The following is a 22,963-nucleotide window of genomic DNA, read 5'->3' as shown; positions in this document are numbered from 1 at the left end:
TTAATGTTAGTCAGGGCCAATCTTTTGTAGGGATTATTAAATGTCAGATTGCGTTGCGCTAAAAATATTGGCTGTCAGTTTAGTATTGATCAGAATAGGTAAAGAGCGAAATGTCTGAGTACGTTCATTTCTGCTCAGCTGTTTGAAAATCAAATAACGTAAGGGGTTTATCAGCACAATAATTCAATAATTTTTCTAAGAGGACGTTACAGTCTTAGATCAATAATTGACTCCATCTTAGTAAATGATAAGCTATTGGGCCAAGTAAGGGCTAGAAGAGTTTATAGAGGACCAGATATATTTGTTGTTGTGGTCTTCAGTCCTGAGACTGGTTTGATGCAGCTCTCCATGCTACTCTATCCTGTGCAAGCTTCTTCATCTCTCAGTACCTACTGCATCCTACATCCTTCTGAATCTGCTTACTGTATTCATCTCTTGGTCTCCCTCTACGATTTTTACCCTCCACGAGCCCTCCAATACTAAATTGATCCCTTGATGCCTCAGAACATGTCCTACCAGCCGATCTCTTCTTCTGGTCAAGTTGTGCCACAAATTGCTCTTCTCCCCAATCCTATTCAATACTTCCTCATTAGTTATGTGATCTACCCATCTAATCTTCAGCATTCTTCCGTAGCACCACATTTCGAAAGCTTCTATTCTCTTCTTGTCCAAACTATTTATCGTCCATGTTTCACTTCCATACATGGCTACACTCCATACAAATACTTTCCGAAATGACTTCCTGACACTCAAATCTATACTCGATGTTAACAAATTTCTCTTCTTCAGAAACGCTTTCCTTGCCATTGCCAGTCTACATTTGATGTCCTCTCTACTTCGACCATCATCAGTTATTTTGCTCCCCAAATAGCAAAACTCCTTCACTACTTTAAGTTTCTCATTTCCTAATCTAATTTCCTCAGCATCACCCGACTTAATTCGACTACATTCCATTATCCTCGTTTTTCTTTTGTTGATGTTCATCTTATATCCTCCTTTCAAGACATTGTCCATTCCATTCAGCTGCTCTTCCATGTCCTTTGCCGTCTCTGACAGAATTACAATGTCATTGGCGAACCTCAACATTTTTATTTCTTCTCCCTGGACTTTAATACATACTCCGAATTTTTCTTTTGTTTCCTTTACTGCTTGCTCAATATACAGATTGACTAACCCAGTCTCACTCCCTTCCCAACCACTGCTTCCCTTTCATGCCCCTCAACTCTTATAACTGCCATCTGGTTTCTCTACAAATTGTAAATAGCTTTTCGCTCCCTGTATTTTACCCCTGCCACCTTTAGAATCTGAAAGAGAGTATTCCAGTCAACATTATAAGAAGCTTCCTCTAAGTCTACAAATACTAGAAACGTAGGATTGCCTTTCCTTAATCTTTCTTCTAAGATAAGTCCTAAGGTCAGTATTGCCTCACGTGTTCCAGTGTTTCTACGGAATCCAAACTGATCTTCCCCGAGGTCAGCTTCTACTAGTTTTTCCATTCGTCTTTAAAGAATTCGTGTTAGTATTTTGCAGCTGTGGCTTATTAAACTCATTGTTCGGTAGTTTTGTCAACACCTGCTTCCTTTGGGATTGGAATTATTATATTCTTCATGAAGTGTGAGGGTATATCGCCTGTTTCATACATCTTACTCACCAGATGGTAGAGTTTTGTCAGGGTTCCAATGGAATGTTGTCTACTCCGGGGGCGTTGTTTCGACTCAGGTCTTTCAGTGCTCTGTCAAACTCTTCACGCAGTATCGTATCTCCCATTTCATCTTCATCTTCATCTACATCCTCTTCCATTTCCATAATATTGTCCTCAAGTACATCGTCCTTGTATAGGCCCTCTATATACTCCTTCCACCTTTCCGCTTTCGTTTCTTTGCTTAGAACTGGGTTTCATCTGAGCTCTTGATGTTCATACAAGTGGTTCTCTTATCTCCAAAGGTCTCTTTAATTTTCCTGTAGGCAGTATCTATCTTACCCCTAGTGAAGTAAGCCTCTACATCCTTACATTTGTCCTCTAGCCATCCCTGCTTAGCCATTTTGCACGTCCTGTCGATCTCATTTTTGAGACGTCTGTATTCCTTTTTGCCTGCATCATTTACTGCATTTTTATATTTTCTCCTTTCATCAATTAAATTCAGTATTTCTTCTGTTACCCAAGGATTTCTACTAGCTCTCGTCTTTTTACCTACTTGATCCTCTGCTGCCTTCACTACTTCATCCCTCAAAGCTACCCATTCTTCTTCTACTGTATTTCTTTCCCCCATTCCTGTCAATTGCTTCCTTATGCTCTCCCTGAAACTCTGTACAACCTCTGGTTCTTTTAGTTTATCCATGTCCCATCTCCTTAAATTCCCACCTTTTTGCAGATTCTTCAGTTTTAATCTACAGGTCATAACCAATAGAGTCCACATCTGCCCCTGGATATAGAACATAATGTAATTCCCTATATTTTTATTTTCTCGTAATTTCTTTTTAGTTTCTGTGAGTGCTACATCTTCGACATTCATGTCGCTTAGTATATGTACTAGTTCTACCTTCTTTTGCCAAATTCCTCACATTCCAGGTAGCTACTTTGATGTGTCCATTTATCCATTTTCGTTCGTCCTTTCTCATAACCTCGTCATTTACCTCTGAGACCGTCGTTTTGGTACTCAAGTAGTCTGTGTTTTCCTGAAGTTGGTTATCAGCCATCTGGTCATCCCCCTATTAGAAGAACCAGGATTTTCTTGCGAGGTGATCTCCTTTAGCCGATGTATTCCGATTATTTAAAGGGGCCGTAAATAAGTTCGCCTTTCATCGTCACCCATTGGATTTGCAGCCCGTATCCACTGTGTCTTGGGGTCTTGCAACTCATGCCTTCTGGGATGTAGGAGTAGGGTTTGTTGGCAGAGCTGCATTGAAATCCTTGAGGTCTGATTAATTTCTCAAAGTTTTGTGTTAAGGAAAACAGAAGAAGCCTGAAAAAAAGTAAGTGGAAGTAATTTCTGACTTTGCTAAGGGCCCATGTGGTTGCTACCCACATACTCCCAAGACAGGAGCCGCCGGTGCATCTGTGTTTCTAGCCAGTGAGGGCAGCGTCCATTGCCCGTCAGTCGCTCTGCACGCATCCGGCAGTTGTCTCTCTCGGCGTCAGTCGGGCGAGCATTCACTCACAAGGGGACCATACGTCCTTCCCTTCACCACTCTGATTCCTATTGACAGGATCTAAAGGGCACGATTAGGACTTCAACATGCCTTTGCCCTTTGCGGGAAAATGCTCTACCAACTGAGCTACCCAAACACGACTCACGACCCCTCCATACAGCTTCAATTCCCCCCTCGTCTCCTAACTTCCAAACTTCACACCGTTCTTCCGTTAGCCTTGCAGAACTAGCACACCTGGAGGAAGAGATACTGTGGGGACATGGCGTAGCCACAGCCTAGGGGATGTTACCAGAATGAAACTTACACTCTGCAGCTGAGTGTACTGTGATATGAAACTTTCTGCCATATTAAAACTGTGTGACGGACCGAGACTTTACCTCGCGATCTTTGCCTTTCTCGAGAAAGTGTTCTATCAAATTTTTTTGCCTTACCATGTTTTTTATCCAGGTTCGCAAAATTGCTGCTCCACGTTCTAGACCATCTATGACGATAATGTGAATTAAAAAGGCCATCTTGCCCACTGGGATCGCCTTTTCGAATCGGCTGACAAGCAAGAGGCGGTCGTCATTGCTATGGGCACCACCAGTCATTAACTGTCGGAGTGGCTGGCGCCGCTGAACAGTCAGAAGCTGTTTCTGTTCCCGTACAGGAATCGTGGAAACATCACGTCAGCAAGTCAACTTCTTCTCACACCCGTCACACACCAGCTGGGCAGTGGGTCCGTAAATGAAGACCCAAATAGTAAGCAAAAGGTTCCGGTATTGCTTTCTGTTTGTTAAGACCAGGAATTCGTCGATCATGTATTGCCACAATTCGAGGACTTCCTTTTCGCCGGCGCGGTACATGTATTGTATCGCTACTCATTGTACCCAATTGACAGCATTCATCCGTGTCATAGGGAAATAGACGGCGTCGGGATGAAAGAGGGCCAGGGACACAATCGAAACATAGGGGTGGCGTAGAAGGAACGCCAGTATCTGGCAGATCAGTTTCCAGCTCTGGCGTGCGGGACCACAGTTCAGCCTGTGTTCGTCCGTACCTAACGTCGCGCAACGGTCGCAGATGGGGTCGTCAGTTAGGTGAATGGCCTGAAATTCCTCGTTAGTGACCACACACCACGTTGAGAGCACTAAAGTGGACAGGAAGGGCGCGTGAATGGTTCGCCCAACACGTGTCCAGTCGACCGCTGGATGGCGTCTTACAATGTCATTAGCCGAATTCCAGCATTGGAGAACACTGTAATAAATCTTTGCTGTCGGATTCCCTGTCTCCGGTAGAACCTCCAACATACAGCTGTGCTCCACGAAAAACGTCCTAATATGTGATAGCGGGGGCGATAAATGTCCAACGGGTGGCGGTGGGCACAACGGACGTGGGGTCACCTCTGCTATCAGGACGCCAGGAAGATTGTCTGTTGGTGAAGGCCAGAGTCGCCGCACTGAGTGAAGTTACAGCGCCAACGCTCTGCGCTTGACCTGAGTGAGTCCAACACCTCCTCTGTGGAAGGGTAAAGTAAGGGTAGCAACACGGATCTTAAAAACTGCACTAGGGTTCACCACGCGTCCGAACATTGCCTGTATCCTGGAAGCCACCGTGTCTGCCATCGGTAATACGTTAGCGTATTGGTTAAGTTGAGAGGCCATGTACACACTGACGTACTGAGCGCGTTGCAAAATGTCCAACGATCTACATTTGTTGGGACGAGCCTCTATGCGCAGTCGTCGTAAGACCTTACGATATGTAAAGGCCGCCGTACGTTGTTTTTGTCGGTGTGGAATGAAATCCCTAAACATTTGTGCATTGAGACTTCTGTCAGGGGTACATCCAGTTCTGCAGGCATCCCTCGCCCCACCTCCATGTAGCGTGATTTCCCGAGGTTGATCACAATGCATGCCACCGCCCCATACTGTTGCAGCAAGGAAAGCGCCGTTCGTATTTCGTCACCAGTCCGTCATAAGAACATCACGTCATCGACGTAGGCACCACATCGAAAGGTCACAGAGCGGAGGCCAAGATCTACCAAACGTCTCCGCAGTCCGTGAAGAGCTGATTCGAGGGCAATGGCGAATAAGACGGCAGAAAGTGGACAACCCTGTCTGGCGGACCTGTTGACACGGACGGGAGCGGACAAATAGCCGTTTACCATAATTCGCTTTACCGCCCCAAGGATCAAACGAAGCACAACGGATGTCATCATGCGTGGGATAGTGATGTGTTCCATAAATGCACGCAGAGAACCATGTTCGACGCAATTAAAAGCGTGGTCAACATCCAGCGCAACAAGAGTGCCATGGAGACGGCATGTTTGCATGAACGCCGCCACGTCTCTATACGGGCTCAAAGTGTTCCTCCGAGACAGGTTAGATCAGTTTAAATAGCCGGCATTATCGTAGATCTGAGCCTCTCACGGAGGATGCGTGTCAACAGTTTGTAGTCGGTGTTTATCATTTCAAAAAAATGGTTCAAATGGCTCTGAGCACTATGGGACTTAACTGCTGTGGTCATCAGTCCCCTAGAACTTAGAACTACTTAAACCTAACTAACCTAAGGACATCACACACATCCATGCCCGAGGCAGGATTCGAACCTGTTTATCATTGTCAATGGTCGAAAATCAAGTGGGTGACAGCCTCCTCCGGGTTTGGGACCCGGTATCAAGATGACCTCAGTGAATTCAGGTGGCACTTGAAAACCGGGATTCAGGAGTTCTCTACACATCCTGACCCACACTGGGCCCATAAGATCGAAAAACCTTTTACAGAATTCAGGAGGGAGACCGCCAGAGCCTGGCGTTTAGTTGGGAGCACCGCGCAACATAGCCTCTCGTAGTTGTTATTAAGTCACCTCCGACAAGAGCGTAGCATAATCTTGCGGGTTCTGTGAGACGCCTAGGTCGTATAGGACTTCCCTGACTCCTACATCCGTGTTTACTCTCGCTCGTAGAGAAGTGTCTATGACTGTGTGAACGCTCGGACGATGTCTGTCAGCTCGTCGGCCGTCCCCCGTCTCGCCATCCGTAATGAGCTGCCTCCTGCGTCTTCTCCTATCTCGAGTGGTGGAGGGAAGGTCGTTCTCCTCTGACGTCATCAGTTGTCCTCGCCCGGTCCCGCACCCCCGCGAGACGTACGGCGGTGATACGTAGCAACTGTGCCTTGGACGTGGAGGTCTGCCTATTGTCGCTCCGGCGATGGAGGTTGCACAGCCAGTTTGCGGAGTGTTGTGTAAAAGAAATCAGTTGTCGCAGTATACCAGCGCGCTCCACCTGGTCCATAGCTGGCTAATGTTCGGCACGAGGCGGGTTTGACACATCGTAACCACCACTGAAGTACGGAGTCGTAGGCGGGTAATCGACGGTGGCATCTGCTCCATGTGGACTCAACTTCGCGTCTGCAACTTACCTCATCGAGAAGGGCCACACTGAGGCGCCACGGACCTCTACTTCGTCGGACGCGTTGGCGGCGATGGGTGAGAGTACACACATACGCTAGGTGGTTCGTGAACGCTGCCGGCCACATCTCAACGTCGACAACTGCCGATCGCCGGCCGCGTGTAACGTAAAGTCAATCTAAACGGACCGAGCGAGGTGGCGCAGTGGTTAGACACTGGACTCGCATTCGGGAGGACGACGGTTCAATCCCGTGTCCGGCCATCCTGATTTAGGTTTTCCGTGATATCCCTAAATCGCTCCAGGCAAATGCCGTCTTCCTTCCCCGTCCTTCCCCAATCCGATGAGACCGATGACCTCGCTGTCTGGTCTCCTTCCCCAAACCAACCAACCAACCAATCTAAACGGCTCGCGGAATGACTGGTAAAGTAGGTGTATGCCTTTAGGCCGCCGTGTTGTGCTCTGTCTTCGGCAAAAGGGTGCGGCGTTCTGTCCTTCTGTTGGTGCCGGAAGGAGCAGGCATGTTGTCAGACGAACTGTACCAACCACGAGTGCGACCTCCCGGGCCGACGGTAAATAGGATACATGAGTTGCCGTAGCTGCTCCACCCACATCTGAAGGCATAGCGTAGGCGTCATATCCGAGGTGTCGATACGGAGTCCTCAGCGAACTTCTTGAACTTCTTGAAGGAAAACAACATCCAGATCCGCAGCTCGTAACGTATCGTGCAACATGCCGGCTTTGAGAGCAGAAGTAGCGCCGTTGACATTGGTCGTGGCGAGGCGCTATGCCTGTTCTATCAACTCGTGGGGGCTGTCCTCGGTACTGCAGGTCGTAGAGACAGGAAGTGACGGGTGTGGGTCATGCCGGCCTAGGCGTCTGTCGCCGTCAACCTAGACGCTGCCAACGTCATCGGTGTGTCGTCAGGGTCCCGAAAAACATCCTGCATCTCCATCTCCTATGCTCGGTCCCCCACGGAGTTCGATACCACTGTATCTAGAGAGACAGACGTAGTCGTGGGTGCATTCCCGGGGGCGGGGTTTCTGTGATCCCCAGGGTGCGTGTACCCACTGGTAGCAGGAGAAGACAGCGAACCACGCGATGCGTTAGTGTCGGCAGTGTCTGATCGGTTTATCGACCGACGCACCTCATCATCCATCGTTGCTTCCTCGGGCCTTTCTACTGCGTATGTCGTTATGCGCCGCTTCGTGTGGCGCTTCGGTGATTTCTGTGTACGGTGTCTCGCCTCTGTGTCCGGCGCAGGGCAGGGGGTGCACGCGCCATCCTGTTCTTCAGCTTCCTCAGCACCGTTGGCTCGTCGTAGCGGCGCTGCGCCTGGGCTCGACGACAGAGCAACGGAGGCATCGGCGCTGGGAGGTGCCGAATCCGTTGCGGGGGCCTCCAATATAGAAGAGTCGTCATAAACAGCTGGCGTCTCCCGTCTCGCCGCCAGCACAGAGACACAGGCCTACCGGCCACTGACCCTTCTTAATTTCGACTACAAGATCTACACGAGAATAGCTGCAGCACGCTTCAAATGCGTTCTACTCCAAGTGGTTTCACTCGACCAAACCCAACTAGGAGGGGATAGCAATATACAAGCGACGCTCAGCGACTACCGCGATGTTACCGCACTGGCAACCACATATCGTCTCCGGTGTGCACTGGTATCGACAGATTTCGATCGCGCCTTTGACAGGGTGCACCACGTCTATCTCGTGGAAGTGATGCCGCAAATGAACTTTCCAGAGAGTTTTGTCGCCGTCGCTATGCGACTACTCCACGGCACCTCATCGAGAGTGCTCATCAATGGACACATGGCGGGGCCCATCGTTATCTCACGATCGGTCAGACAAGGGTTCCCGCTGCGACGATACTGTATGCCACCGTTGTCGAGCCGCTGCTCTGCGGGCTCCGGAAACGACTCAAAGGACTGACGATAAGGCTCAAGAAGTTTATTTGCAGGACATACGCGTATGACCTAGTGTTTCTAGCGCGTCGGGCGACGAAGCAAGAGCGGCTTTGCATTGGATTAATCAATATGGTGTAACTTCGGGAAGTCGCATGAACATGGCAAAGTCGGGAGCGATGAACATCGGAAGAGGACTCCCGACGGGAAGTGTCGTACCATTACAGCCCAAAAACAACATGAAATGCTTGGGAATTATCTTCACTGCAGACGATCGACGCACGGCGGTACTGAGCTACAGACTGCAAACAATTCGTGCGAGTGTCCGAAGTGACAGGTAAACGGCTCTGGAGATGATACAACGGGTCACCTTTGCCAACATTTATCTAGTCTCTCGCATCCTCCACGTGACCCAAGTTCTTCCTATGCCACTGGTGTTGGCGCGCCGAATTTCGGAGCATTAGGATATTTTGTGACCGCATGGTTGCTTTTTAAGGTCGGATACGAAACTCTTACCCTTTCTAGAAGCCGTGGAGGTCTTGGACTAATCCACTTCCGCGACCGACGAGTGGCTATTTACGTAAGAACGATGATAAACATGTGGAAACGACACAAGTCTGACGGGCACCTTGAGAAACGAACCGGCTCCACCTCGTCTAGCACCGGTAGCGGTGGCTCACATCTCGCCATCGCTTGCCCACATACGAATCTTTTTTGTAGAACACAGCTATGTACAAATGGAACTGCCGACTACCAGGACGGCAATGGCATGACATATATCGCCTCTTGACTCGATGACAGCCGAATAATGGCGTAGACAGGCGACGACCAACAGTGACATGGTCAGTGGTATGGTGTACTGTGCACCACGTACACACTGATACGAAGACGCGCGCCCTATGGTATCGGGTTCTAAATGGGAAATACGTGACTAGTTCCAGATTACACACAATTCATACGGCGGTTGCGCCATTGCGCCCACAGTGAAATGTTAGACACAGAGGAACATGGCCCGATATGCGCGCCTTCGGCGGACATGTGGTATTCAGTGCAAAAAATGATCGCCTTCCTCCTTTGTATGGTGCCGCAAGCAATAGAACAACGAATACTACTTCTCCCACATATGACATATTACTGCCGAACGAAGACCAACGTAGTGATTTGGATTCGGGTTCTGACTGTATTTTACCTTTCCCGAGAGGGAAGTAAGAATGTACTAGAATTTTGGGCCTTACTACAAGATCAGTCAATGATAGTGAGAAAGCCGAGTTGTCGAACATATTACTCTCATTTTTAGGTTGTGCCTTGCTTTATCCCCCACTCAGTTGGGGTGTACCAGGTAGGAGAATGTAATTAATGCATGTACTTATACAAACAAGAAAGGACCAGGACAGTGGAGAGCATCGACCACCATACGTGAACACGTACCCTGCATCAACTAGAGGTACAACGGGATTAGCGAGGAACGCGTCCAAGAAGAAGGACGTGGTCCGTTATTGTTTTGTCCTCAAAGAAGCAGCTTATGTTCGTTGTTGTTACACCATTTATGTAACAAAAGTCCACTTATTTACGCTTTCCAGGAATATTTTATTGAAAAAAAAGCGCTCAGCGCGACTGAATGCCAGTTGTGGGCGCGGGGGGTGGGGGGTCCTATCCTTTCTTCAGGAGTGCTAGTTCTGCAAACTTTGCATAAGAGCTACTGTGAAGTTTGGAAGGTAGGAGACAAGGTAATGGCAGAATTGAAGCTGTAAGGACGGGTTGTGTGTCGTGCTTGTGTAGTTCGGTTGGTAGAGCACTTGTCCGCGAAAGGAAAAATTCCCGAGTTCCTATCTCGGTCGCGACACAGTTTTAATCTACCAGGAAGTTTCATACCAGCGCACACTCCGCCACAGAGTGAAAATCTCATTCTGAAAACATCCCCCAGTCGGCCTTTGGCTGTAGAACGGTGCGGCACGTCGCGGCCGCTCCGTGTCATGTTTCCGGGTGTGGTGTTTACTGGGCCACCGCGCTACTGTTGAGTCTTATACAGTAATTACGTTAATGACATCCGAGACTCTTTCGTATCGGAGAGCCACGATCAAGCTGCAGTTTGACACTACGTACTCTAGACTCAAGATCCACGAAGTAGAGAGATTTTTAGGCGACGTGATAGATGTTGACCTGAAAGAGGTGCTAGGTATCCACTGATCTATCATGTCCATCGGTGTCTACCTTAAATTCACTGGCGATGAGGTCTGCGACAAACTTCTCAGACGCTCGACGGAAGGTTGTAGGTGCCGCCACTCAGACGGAAGCGTGGGTGTGCGAACGCTCGAACGTGCTGGACTGGGAACACAAAATTTGCGCGTGTTTGAGCTACTATTTGAAGTTCCAGCAGCTTTCGTCACCCTTGCTCTTCGACCCTATGGCACAGTCCTCGCTCATACGGCCGACAAAAGGGAATACTCTCGAAACTTCCGCTGTCCTTAACGGGCTGCGACAGGTCCGGCTGGTTGCCGAGCGATATTATTTACGACCGTCAGCCGAGGATCTGCTCCGGATGCGGACAGGTAAGACATGTTTGTACCGAATACTTGCAACGCCCTCGCGTGCTGACGCCGTCGGCCGATCAGATTCGACCGTCGGTAGCGACCTCTATGCGGATTAGGAATGGTTTGTGGATAGGGATGATCATTCCCTCCATGAAGGCAGGTGGAAGAGGCACGTCGGGAGACATTAATTCCCGGTACATGGCAGTCCACAGGGGAGTCATGAGATGTTTAAATGTACGATAAAACTGTAATGGAAGCCCGTCGGGCCCCGTCGACTTGTTCGACGCTCCCTTATCGAGCGCTTCTATTACGTCGGCGTCTGTGACTTCCGCCGTTAAGTCTCGGCCGGCCGTCGCGTCGAGGCACGCGGATAGCGTTCGCGGGACATCGTGGAAGGTTGCCTGGTTGTGTACCGCTTCTTCATATAGACGCCCGTATTGTTCTACAAAGGCGTTGACAATGTCTTCTGGCGTTGCCGTACGGCGACCGTCCGGCAGTACAACCGTCTGTATTGAAGTTCGGGGTCTACGTCCTTTCTCTCTGATAACGTGATTCTCCACGGACTCCAGAGGGCGTCGCGTTATGGAAATTATGTGGGCCTGTGTTCGTTTTATTGCAGCGGTCCGACCTTGTGAAGGCGATCGTAAAGAAAGTTTGCGGAACATCGTGAAATAAAATATCATCGCGTGGCGCCTCCACATCATCCATGTGCAATTAACGGTCGGCGCAATGCAGGTTTAACGTATTCCGGCCACCATTGAAACGTCGTCGTATACGTACGTCGGGAGGTGTCGCTAACGTATGTGTCACGTGTCTCCGATTAAGCGTCTACATTTAGATTCCCTGAGGTCCACTGTATTCAAATTCCAAACACGACGACTCCTCCACATTCGTTGACGACTTAGGAAGACAGTGCATATGTATGGTATGTGATCTGAAAAGGCGACGGGCCACAATTCCGCGTCAAGTATCGCAAATTCGAGACCCCGTGTATCGGTTCAGTTGCCGCAGCTCCTCGCATGAATTATAGCGTGGGTGCTGATCCTTTAGCGCGAGCACGCATTTGAAGTCGCCTCCAAATAAGACATGTTCATACCGGCGTAAGAAAAGTGGCGCTATCTCGTCTGCGTAGAATCGGGATCGATCGCGCCTTCTGTAGGACCCAGACCGTGCGTAGATGTTAACGATCCGTGCTCCTAGCACCGTGAGCGCCAGTCCTCGCACTGACGGCAGGTACGCCACGTTCCCGGCTACTATGCCGTCACGGAAAAGTATCGCTGTTCCGCTGCCGCCGCCTGTAGTGGGTGTAATGTACGTATCGTACTCATAGAGGTCGTGGAAGCTCTCTGTGGTGTCACCACCAGACACCACACTTGCTAGGTGGTAGCCTTTAAATCGGCCGCGGTCCGGTAGTATACGTCGGACCCGCGTGTCACCACTATCAGTGATTGCAGACCGAGCGCCGGCACACGGCAGGTCTAGAGAGACTTCCTAGCACTCGCCTCAGTTGTACAACCGACTTTGCTAGCGACGGTTCACTGCCTACTTACGTTCTCATTTGCCGAGACGATAGTTTAGCATAGCCTTCAGCTACGTCATTTGCTACGATCTAGCAAGGCGCCGTTATCAGTTACTATTGATATTGTGAATCATGTTCCGTCAAGACCGACGTTCGTCATTAATGGATTAAAGTTAAGCATTTCAGCAGCTACGTCCGTTTTTCTAAATTCTAATTTCCTTGTCCTGTTCCAGACCTCACGCCAGCCTGCGTGAGCTAAAACGCGTGCCTTTCGGCCTCCTCTAGTAACACGGTGCTGGCTCTCCTGCCATCCACAACGCTCTCGACACATACTTCGTGCAGAAGGACGACGACGACGTCTGACGCATGCAACATGTCTCGCAATAACTGCAATGTGACCGTCGTTCTGATGGTGTTAATGTTACTAGGGGCTGTACCTGAGTGCCTAAGGTCGCACATGAGCGCTTGTGTTTACCTGTGTGCTGCTGCTCGGCGACATGGCGTCTGTGCGACAGTCTGCATCTCCTGCGAGGTGGACGCCGCACCAGCCATTGTGGCTGCGTCGTTGATCTGCGGACCAGTATCGGATTCATCGACCCAGTTCCTGTGCTGGAGGTCCACCTCTCGTCGTGTTTCTCCCACCGTGGCGATCGAAGGTGAAGGTGATGCTGCGGTGGTTGGAGGGACTCCTATTTGGGGCTCTGCGTCCAGTGGGTCCGTGTTCAATCCCTGTCCCGTGTCATTCTCGTCGTGCTGCTGTGTGTGGAAGATAGAACCTCCCGTTGCACATCCAGCTTCACTGCATCGCCGTTACACGCAACTCCGTCTGCCGTGGAATGCGTTAAGCAGGTGTCCGACGGCGCTAGCCGTCGTTTCTTGAGGCGTTCCGGAGATCGTCGTCTCCGCGTGTGCGTCTCCGTGTCCGTGTGCGGAAGTGACTCTCGGTGCCCAGGGACGAAAGCGGCTGTCGGCACAATCGTTTAATCAATTTCCATCCCACCTACCGACCCTTTCCGGTCGGTTAACGGCGCCGTCGACGCCAGAGCGGCAGATGTGTGCGTCGTTTCTTCACAGGTGGTGGTCTCTGCTGCAGTCGGTTGCCGTAAGCTGTGAGGATGTTGGAGCTGGTCATTCTTCGGGATGGAAACTGTTCAAATCGCATCCGCATACGTTAGTGTCAGCGGCGTCAGCGTGGACGTAGACACGGGTTCGCCAATTGTAACTTGCACAATCCCCCGCTGCATACATTCGGAACGGACGTGGCTCTCTTGCCCACATCCTCAGCACGTTTTGGGTTGTTCATCGTAGATGACTATTGTTCTGCATCCGCCGATGAACAAGTATGAGGGTACGTGTTGCGTCAGTTCTGTTCTGATTTGTCGCACTCCATTGAGAACGGGGTAGGTCATGAAGTGGAACATTTTTCTTCCACGTGGGCGTAAGGCGTCAATAACCAAGTCAGGCGGGACCTCCAATGGAAGTTCGGAGATACGTATGCTTCGTAATCCTAGTCCTGCATGATCACTAGGTACCTCTCCAAAATGTCCAACAGAGTGGCGAAATTTGAGTCCATGTTTAGTATCTCGAATGATTTTGACGCACACTGCATCGTTAATCAGTTTAATGTAGACGACACTGCTCACTATGGAGAGGTGTATTCCAATAAGTTCGTTGTAGTTTAACTTCGTCCCGTAGGGACCTTTAAAATGTCATAGGATTTCAGTCTCGCATATTGATTCGAAAAACAAATCTTGAGAGTCGACTTGTGGTATGCATGTGCCATTCTACAAAGGTATTTTCGAAACTTGCGAGTACGCCGGACGCCGGATACGTAAACAACCGCGCGCGCTCCAACTGCCACGGCACGGACGTAAACACCCGAAGGCAGACTGAAATGCGCTACCCAAGCCCGACTCACGACCCGTCCTCACAGCTTCGATTCTGCCAGTACCTCGTCTCCTATCTTCCAAACTTCACAGAAGCTCTGCTGCGAACAACTAGGTTGGGAACTTGCCCTCAAAAGGAAAAGGTCCCGAGTTCGACTCGGTCAGGCACACCGTTTCTTATCAAGGCACACTTACCTCCAGAGTGAAAATCTCACTCTGGAAACATTCCACAGGCTGTGGCTGAGCCATATCTCCGGAAAACCCCTTCTTCCAGAACTGCTAGTTCACAATGGTTCGAATGGCTCTGAGCTCTATGGGCCTTAACATCCGAGGTCATCAGTCCCCTACAACTTAGAACTACTTAAACCTAAGTAGGCTAAGGACATCACACACATCCATGTCCGAGGCGGATTCGAACCTGCGACCGTAGCGGTCGCGCGGTTCCGGACTGAAGCGCCTAGAACCGCTTGGCCACCGCGTCCGGCGAGTGCTAGTTCTGCAGGTTCGCAGAAGAGCTTCTGTCAAGTTTGGAAGGTAGGAGAGAGGTACTGGCGGAAGTAAAGCTGTGAGGATGGGTCGTGAGTCGTGCTTGGGTAGCTCAGTTGGTAGAACACTTGCCCACGAAAGGCAAAGGTCCTGAGCTCGAGTCTCGGTCCGGCGCACAGTTTTACTCTACCAGGAAGTTTCGTATCAGCGCACATTCCGCTGCAGAGTGAAAATGCCGGACAGTAACTTTCAATCAAATCAGTATAGTCATTTTATTTATGTTACTTTAACAGCATTTGTGACAAGTATAATGTGTAACCCATGGAACACTGCACGAATCAGGATGATGCTGATCACAGAAATAAGGTAAACTATAATTATTGTGACATAAAGCACTCCTCTGCGTCGAGTTTTGCATCCGCAAAATCTTTTTTTCAGTTTGTCTACTGCAAACAATTTGCGTTCACGTTCATCGACGGTTCTCGGTTATCACAGTATTTCGGGGTCATACCACGCGTACCTGTTGTTAGAATGAGTGCAGGTACCAGCAGCAAGAGTCGATACACAGACCTCGCGCTTATGCAGTAGGAGCTTACTCTCTCAGCTAGGGAATTCTCGAATGCTGGCAACCATATGCCGTATGTAAACACGTCTAAAACATCCAAACTCTATTTTCTCGAAAACGGATAAGAGCTGCGTCTTCCTATTTACATATGTTGATGTCATAGTCATGCCCTGCCAACCCTGCCAATACGAATTAAATCCATGAAGGAATGTTCATACTATATCCTTCTGTGTGTGTGGGGAACGGGCGAATGGTCCTGCTACACGGGTAAGAAAATATCGACTCGATAGAGCGTCGTTATGGCGTAGCGGCAGTAATGGAACCGCGCAGCGTTGGAATTGTAACTTATTTCTAGCTGTTGACTGTCCATGTTTTCTGTGGGGAATTCAACAAGTATTGCCACACAGCTGGGTACGATTATGTACAATGAGAAAAAAAGTGATAAGCGAATACTGAGTCTTATTAAAACTTACTGATTCTGTTGTGCAATGGCAAATTTACGTGAATGACTAGCTCAGGAAATAACGCCCGCAGGCAGTCTGCAGCTAAAACCTCACTGGCAACGGGGCCTATTTTGGACAGAACAAATGGCAAACTGAGGAACGGGATGACTCATTATAACAGTCAACTTTTTTTATGATTAAGCAACCCGGCAATGTTCCGCAATTGCTAAGTATATACGAGCATTGTATATACACACTTATCTCCTCCTCCCCCTCTCTCTGTCCATCACCTCCTCCGCCGTCCCCCCACCATGTGTGTCCTCCTGCCGCCGCCTCTATCCATCTCATCCTTCCACTCCCTTTTGCCCACCTCGCCCCCCCCCCCCCCAGCTTCGTTCGTTTATTATTATTGCATGTACGTACGCCATATCACTAGTAAATCCATAAACTCGTAACACATACAACTTTTCTGTTTCCTGTGGAAACCGATTGTGCGTAGAAAACAAAATTACACATTATTGTGCATTCAACTTTTCAAAATTGTATATAATGAGAAAGAATGTAAATGGGAGACACAATATGTCTGACTACGAGGAAGAAAACAAAACCGCATATTTTCGCAACAGAGCACAGCACAGAATTTTCTTTCTTTGGGTCAGTTTTAACAGAAAACCTGTACATTGTTGTTTAAAATATATGTAGTCCATGTCCGTGCGATTGTCCATTAAAGTATCGAGTAAGAGATCAAAGCAAATCGGTAAAGAAGTTGTAGAGAATTATGGCAACAACGTTCCCAGGGTGATTAAGAAAAACGTTTACGAACTGACATGTCACATTGGACATATTCGAGTACCACTAATCACATAGCATCGAGGTGTCGCAAACGCCACGAAAGGGCGTTACGGTGTGTCTGTTTAACTGGGCCGTATGTTCTCCCGGACCGACGCGACGGTCGCGCGTACTTTGTATTCTGACGAGAGATTCTGCTGCACGTGCCGAACGATGTCCCCGTGCCCGTTCGTCACCGCATTCGGTTCCAGCGAGACGGGGCGCCCACGCATTTCGGCGGCAAAGTGAGGCAGGCGGCGCCTGCGGGCAGCTGCTCCCGATCGTGGGCCCAGTCGCGCGGCCTCCACGGTCGCCACGTCTGTCGGCAGTCGGCTCTTTCCTGTGACGATATCTGAAGGCTCTCGTGTAAGAAATACCTGCTGTGTCACCGGGAGACCTGGTGGGCAGAATTGTGGTGGCAGCAGGATGTCTTCGAGATGTACCAGGCACCCTTGAGAGGTGCACCGCTCAACGCAGCGCTTGGCTCGATGCATCTGGACGAAACCTCGGGCATCTCCTGTAGGGAGTGTCCATTTGTAGCACGTGACTAAATAATGCCAACGTCTTTTAGTAATCGTTGATGGCCTTTGCGACCCGCGGTACCTATGCGGTTGCTGATCCTCGCATGCCCGACGTGCCGTGTCAAATTGTAAACCATTTTGTGGATCACCCTGTGATATAATGTCTGTCGGAATGTTCACTGGAGTATCGTATAAAAATTTCAAGTAAATCGGTCAAGAACTTCCCAAGATTTATGGTAATAACATTAAAATGTAAATAGTCTTTGTATAGAAGAAAAAATTACGCAAAAATCTTCATTCCAGCTGCACATTCGGCTATCGTCAGTAAATAGTGCAAAAGGCCTAACAGAAATCGTTACAGTTAATAACGTGAACTGTACTGACAGGAAAAAGGAAGGAATCGCTATGTGTAGTGGTAAGCGACGCGCATCGCACATGCGCACACTGCAGATTTGCAACCTGTGTGGGCGACACTCACTCGGCTGTGACATTAAGCGAGGCAGCATCGGCCATGTTCGACAACTTCCGTCGAGGTATGTGAAGCGTATTCACTTTCTCCCGCACACAGCTGCTGCTCGCGCCCCACTCGGATGGACCACACGCCTCACGCCTGCTCGTTGTAATTCCACATGCTTCTTCTAATTTGTACATACCATTTATCCTATTTCATATATCACTGTGATAACGTTCTCTTGATTTGGAGCCAAGGTGGATACGTCCCCGTTTTAATACCTGGAAAACGAAACCGTGCAGATGGAATGACACAGCTCTATGGCTCGCGTAATACGTACAGCAGCAGTAGACTTGAGCAATTTTGAAAGTTGCTCGGCACGGGAGGGAGGTGCGGTATCAGGGAGGGGTTAGGGGTTTGTGGGGGGGAGGTGAATGCTGGGTCCGTGACAAGAGCCCAGGTCCGATAAGCCGGAGTCCGATAACTGCCGCGACGCGGGCCGCGGCCACGTGTGGGCCGAGCTGCGGGCGCCACAGCCGGTAGGCGAGCAGAGCGCACGGCCGGTCGGCAGTACTTTATCGGAGGAGCAGCTACTGGCGCCCCCTCCCGGAGAAGGGCAGCGAGTGCCTGAAATATGGACCGGCATCGACGCGGCGCTCGCGGATAACGGGATCAATAGCAGGCTCAGGCAGCGGCGGCGGCGGCGGCGGCCGAGGCTGTGCCGTGCCGTCTGCGAGTCGGCCCAGGGACACGTGTGCCCGAGGCCGGCAGGCGTGCGCGCACGTGCTCCACCAGAAGACACGTGCGTGTCAGTCAGCTGCTCAGTGGCTCTACGCTTATTTCGAGTGTACCCAGACGGCGACAGCGGCTAACCGGCTGTGACGGTGCGGAGCTTACGTGACACTTGGCACCTGGCCGACAGATGACGTGGAAGGGTGAACGCAGCCAGGCGGAGGCTGGGGGCTGGGGGCTGCCGGCAGCTTCCACTGTGACGGCACGCTGTCGGTGTCGTGGGGAAAAGCCGGCGCGGATAGTCAGGCAGCAGAGGGCTTCACATCTATCCGGCAACCGTCGTCAAGCCGCCAACGTTTCGCTTTGGTGCTTCCGTCTGTTCTCGATAGTTCTATTGTATCGTGGCGGAAACTGATATCGAAATCCTCGTGACATAATTCAGTAAATCGCTCACAGAAAGTGGTGACATTATGGAAAAACCACTCTCTGATGACACTTTTACCCGTTAGAAAATGTCTCAGTCAAGGAAACGGATTGATTGATCACTGTAAAACAAATTTTCGAAGGTGTAACGAGGAACATCGTCCGGTTACTCCAGCTGACTGAGATCCTGGACCAGTAGGTGCGATATACACTGAAGCGCCAAAGAAACTGGTATAGGCATGCGTATTCAAATATAGAGATACGTAAACAGGCACAATACGTCGCTGCGGTCGGCAACACCTGTATGGCACAACAAGTGCCCGGCGCAGTTGTTAGATCGTTCACTGCTTCTACAATGGCAGCTTATCAAGATTTAAGTGAGTCTGAACACCGTTCTATAGTCGGCGAACGAGCGCTGGGACACGGCATCTCCGACGTAGCGATGAAGTGGGGTTTCCTCGTACAACCTTCACGAGTGTACCGTGAATATCAAGAGTCCGGTAAAATATCAAATCTCCGACATCGCTGCGGCCGGGGAAAACATCCAGCAAGATCGCTACCAACGACGACTGCAGGCAATCGTTCAACGCGACACAAGTGCAACCGTTCCGCAAATTGCTGCAGATTTTAATGCTGGGCCACAAACGGTGTCAGCGTGCGAACCATTCAACGAAACATCATCGAGATGGGCTTTCTGAGCCGAAGGGCCACTAGTGTACCCTTGGTGACAAAAATCTTTACGCCTCGCCTGGCCCCGTCTCCACCTTCATTGGACTACTGATGACTGGAAACATGTTGCCTGGTCGGACCTTTCTCGTTTCAAATTGTATTGAGCTTATGGATGTGTACGGGTATGGAGACAACCTCATGAATCCACGGATCCTGCATGTCAGCAGTGGACTGTTCAAGCTGGTGGTCCGGGGCGTGTGCAGTTGGAGTGATGTGGGGCCCCTCATACGTCTGGATACGACTCTGACAAGTGCTCGCGGGGGTCCTACACGATATTACGCAGGTGTACTACGTTCTTTGTCTCTTCACTTTATATGCCGATAGTATATGTGGGTGCGATATACAGGGTGAATAAGAAGTCGTATTACGGACTTACAGCAATTTTAGTAGATGAAGTTTTGGTTAGAAACCCACGTCTCGAAAGGTATCATTCGGATGTATAACGTAAAATCAGGGAATGAGCTCTGACCTGCGCACTATGGAAGAACGTGGCATGGACAATGTTTCGAGTACTTGTGCTCAGGTTCTCTTGTGCATCACGAAACCACGCCCTGTTCAAAGCGGAAAATGCAGCGCGTTGGTGGTGCACCACAGCCAACTCTCCTGGTTTCCGACGTACCAGCTTCTCGGAGCCACTGTTCTGTAGACGGTCAAAGGTGTTATTTGACGTCACAGTTACAGCAGGGACTGACGACGGCGCTCTCTTCTCCGTTTATGCGCGTGCCGTGAAGATGGAAATCTGAAAGTGACCCGATCTTCAAACTTATTTTATATCCAAACGGTACATTTCTGGACATGGCTTCCGAAATATCACTTCATATACTAAGTCCTCTGTACAAGTTTTTGAAGCTTGTAATATGAATTTCTGGTCAGCATGTACACACTGGTCGTTCCGTGCCTCCACTGACCCGTGTATGGAGCGCGCTATATATCGTCCGCGGTGGTGAGGGTAGCTCGCGCTCCAGTTACTGTCCTCAGTGTGCGCTCCGCCTTCGCCGTGTTCCATGTTCCGTTTCCGCTGCATTTGCTCAATTTTTAGTGCCGGAGATTACGCCCGACTAGGTTAAAATCCATTGACCTTGTAGACGAGATACTCATGTAGTCGGACATCGGTAACCTCTTTCTGTCGCCAGCAGGGGATTCATTGTGCGCAACTTTTGTATCTTCGTATTTCGGTTTGTGGTTGCTTTCGTGGTAACGTTCAGCAATTGATGATTTTGTGTGTTGCTGGCGATCGATGTGCCGTTTGCGTTCCGTACACCTTTCTTCAATTGCGGAACGGTTTCTCCGACATAGGCATTTCCCCCCCCCCCCCCCCCCTGGCATACTGAGTAATACACTCCAAATTTCTGGAGTCTCAGATCGTCCTTTATGTTCCTAAGAGGGATGGGACCTTTGCCAGCGGGCAGGAGACACATTTGATATTTTGTGGTCGTAAAATTCTACCGATTTTTCCAGATATGTTGCATGGAATGTTGGTTTCTTAATCGCGTGCTGGCTGTCGTGCGGTCTTTTGCTTAAAAGCCTGTCGAATTTCGCGATCGCTACAGCGGTTTTTTTCAAATACGTCCTTGACGTGTCCAGTTCCGGTCATATGTCTTCTTCGTCGGAGACACGATGACGTGTTTAACGCTATTCACTTTGTGACGGATGATGATAGCGAGAGTGTAAAGCTACTGATCCGTGTGGTTTTTCTTCCAAAAGACGTGTGTCTCTGTATTTCGTAACGTTTTCTCCGCACCAGAACATCTAAGAATAGTAGCTGACCGTTTTGCTCCACCTCCACGATGAATTTAATTTGCTTGTGGACAGAATTCAGATGTTGCAAGAAAACGTGAAGGTCGTCTTTCCCATGAGGCGAAGTCACGAACGCATCGTTAACATATCTGTAAAACAATGTCCGTTCTAATGCTGCTGAGTCCAGTGCCTTGTTCTCAGAGTCTTCCATCAGCATACTAGCCACCACACTTGTTCGCGAAATTCGACGCAGGTTCATACCACAGGCAACAAGCGATAAAGATCGACCGAAAAAGATAGCCTACATTCCGTACTCCTGAAACATAGGTAGAATTTTACGATGACAAAGTATCAAATGTCTGTACTGCCCGCCGGCAAAGATAACATTTCTTTTAGGGACAGTGAAAGACGACCTGCGATCCCGGAAATCTGGATTGTATTACATACCATGCAAGTGCGGTAATGAATATGTTGGACCGCATTCGCATAACTGAAGGAAGGTGTACGGAACACAAGCCATTCAACACCTCCAGCAGTCCATAAAATCAGCAACTGCTGAATGTTACCTTGAAAGCCACCATAAAATGAAATACGAAAGCACAAAATTTCTGCACAACACATCTCAGTATTGGAACTGTGTATACACTCAGGTTACCTAAATCCGGCATCAAAAAGAACAATAGATTTGAACTTATTGAAGTGCGCTCTCCGACAATGAAAACTCTTCAGACGCAGCGGAAACGAAACACGGAACACGGCGAAGGCGGAGCGGAGTTTGAGAGCAGCTTAACCCCGGAGGGCGAGCTGCCCCGGGCTCCAGGAGTGGCGCGTCGCAGTGTCCACACACGGGGTGAGTGGAGGGGGAGACGACCGGGACGTACATCGCAGCCACTGCTCCAGCGTGTCAGAGAGCAGCAATAACCCAATGAAAATACATTGCACAACGTTCGATCAGCCCATCTGCACGTAAAAGAGACTTTCCAGCAACATAGTCGTCAGAAAAACCTACGGACACACACATCTTCAATTACTGACGATGTTTAGGAGATAGAAAATTGTGGTAACGATACGCTCACACATAAAGTACGTAGCTTTAAAAAAACCAGAATCATGCAGTAATAAGAAAAGGAAGCCTGGCCTTATAGAGGTGGAGCTGATTCATGCGCTGTACAAAAATCTAGTCGGCGTATCTCTTTTTTCAAAGTAATCGTTCCAGCTCTTGATTCATTAACGAAGATGAGACAGTGGAGTTTGTTAAGCATTACGCAGCTTGTTTCCGTAATTGTTGTCCTTGTGGACTGGTTTGATGCAGCTCTCCATGCTACTGTATCCTGTGCGAGCTTCATCATCTCCAAGTAACTACTGCATCCCACATCCTTCTGACTCTGCTTAGTGTATTCATCTATTGGTCTCCCTCTACGATTTCTACCCTGCGGGCTTCCTTCCATCTAAATTGGTGATCCCTTGATGCCTCAGATCATGTCCTACCAACCGATCCCTTCTCCCACTTCTATTCACCACCTCCTCACTAGTTACGCTATGTGCCCATCTAATCTTCAGCATTCTTCTGTAGCACCACATTTCGAAAGCTTCTATTCTCTTCTTGTCTAAACTATTTATTGTCCACAATTGGCTCTGAGCACTATGGGACTTAACATCTATGGTCAT

Source organism: Schistocerca gregaria, chromosome 7 (genome assembly GCF_023897955.1).
Source record: "Schistocerca gregaria isolate iqSchGreg1 chromosome 7, iqSchGreg1.2, whole genome shotgun sequence".
In the NCBI taxonomy this organism is placed as follows: Eukaryota; Metazoa; Arthropoda; class Insecta; order Orthoptera; family Acrididae; genus Schistocerca; species Schistocerca gregaria.
This window is presented reverse-complemented; position numbering follows the sequence as displayed.